At 31.4% G+C, this 1553-nt stretch overlaps 1 non-coding gene across 1 annotated transcript; it reads left to right on the top strand.

The window, feature by feature from the left end:
* Window positions 1–825: 825 nt before the first annotated feature.
* Window positions 826–897, top strand: Trnaq-cug. Its single transcript has one exon. It is a non-coding gene; the product is annotated as a tRNA-Gln (tRNA).
* The last annotated feature ends 656 nt before the right edge of the window (window positions 898–1553 follow it).

The raw sequence follows: 1553 nt of genomic DNA, 5'->3' as shown, positions 1-1553 counted from the left end.
GTTTCCTATCTGACTACCAAGAGAAGAAATAACAAAAGAAACTCTGGAATCGCTGCCTTTTTAAAGTCTAGACAATGTAGTTATTTATAATAAGTAAAAAAATGCAGAGTCTTTTCTGGACTAGCTGTTATTCTGATTTCACCAAAATGTAACGCAGGCAGTGAACCATGTAAAATTGGTGGCTTGTAACGCCAATAAAATATGTACTAACAAGTGACGTCATATGTCATTTCAAGTCATCGTATCAATTAGGTACGGTAATAATCTTACGGTTGAATTAGATCACTATGCAATAATGACTAATTAATTGAACACTAAGTAAGTAGGTATATTGTGTTTATCCCCACTAATGATCTTTGCCCTACTGTGGGACAGATAAAAACTAGTATTACTATAATCACGATACCATTTATCATTTTTATCTATAATGTTATAGATATCCTATCGTTGTTCATTAATACAATCTTAATTTATTATCTGGTATTGGTAATCCCCGGAAACAACTAATAAATTTAAATGTTATGAAAATAAAATGGCGTCACAATTATTTTGTGGGTTTATGAGGTTAAAATCACATTGAATTTGTTTCATAAAAAAAAGAAATGATTAGAAACTATGATCCACTTCGTTCCAAATTCTAAAATGATAGAGATTGAAAAAAATATTTCAAGTTTCAGTTAGTGTTAAATAAAAATGCGCCAGAACGACGTGTCATAAGGTTTATATTAGCTTAACAAGTGAAAATGAGATGGTCAGAATAAAAAAAAAACTTTTAAGAATATAGAGCCACATCAAGAGATGGCTAATTTGGGCTACTCTCTCATCGGTTCCATGGTGTAACGGTTAGCACTCTGGACTCTGAATCCAGCGATCCGAGTTCAAATCTCGGTGGAACCTGATCTTTTGGTGTTTATTTAAAGAACCTTGCAGCTGTTTTCTATTGTTTTCTCAATTAATTTAACGACGTTTCGAGATTATTATTTCTTTGAATTTCAAAATATTGATTTCGTTTCTAATAATAGTGTTTTGGGTGACCAGCGTTATAAATACTTACGTTACCTAGACCATAATGAAAAAAAAATCGTTAATTTATCTTAAATTGTAATAATACACCTTATTAGTTGATTTTTTGTATAACTCATACATTCCTGACATCTTTTTTTATATCTATTAGAATATGCTAGACAATACTTTTTAAAAATAGCCATATTGGCACTAACATCAAAAATCGATCATTAGCAGTATAGTTCACTGGACACCGCTAGCGTAGCGTATTTTAATACAAGTCAACGCTACAAGAAATGTTACGCATACTCTAATACAGGCCTAGAGTATTTAACCAACCATTGCATGTCAAAATATTGACTGTGAACCCAAAATTACTTTGAATAGAGACATCAACGTCGTTTGTCAAAAACAAAGTATCAATCTAAATGGATTACAAAAGAGGGGGTAGTTGTCAAAAGTCCAAATAAAGCGATTGAATCGCTCTTATCTAGTTGTCATTACATTTGGGTATATGAAAATTGTTGGTATCGAATTGAAGTTTTATA

This window comes from Trichoplusia ni, chromosome 15 (assembly GCF_003590095.1).
Source record: "Trichoplusia ni isolate ovarian cell line Hi5 chromosome 15, tn1, whole genome shotgun sequence".
NCBI classification, from domain to species: domain Eukaryota; kingdom Metazoa; phylum Arthropoda; class Insecta; order Lepidoptera; family Noctuidae; genus Trichoplusia; species Trichoplusia ni.
The sequence above is the reverse complement of the archived record's forward strand: the minus strand, read 5'-3'. Positions and strand labels throughout refer to the sequence as shown.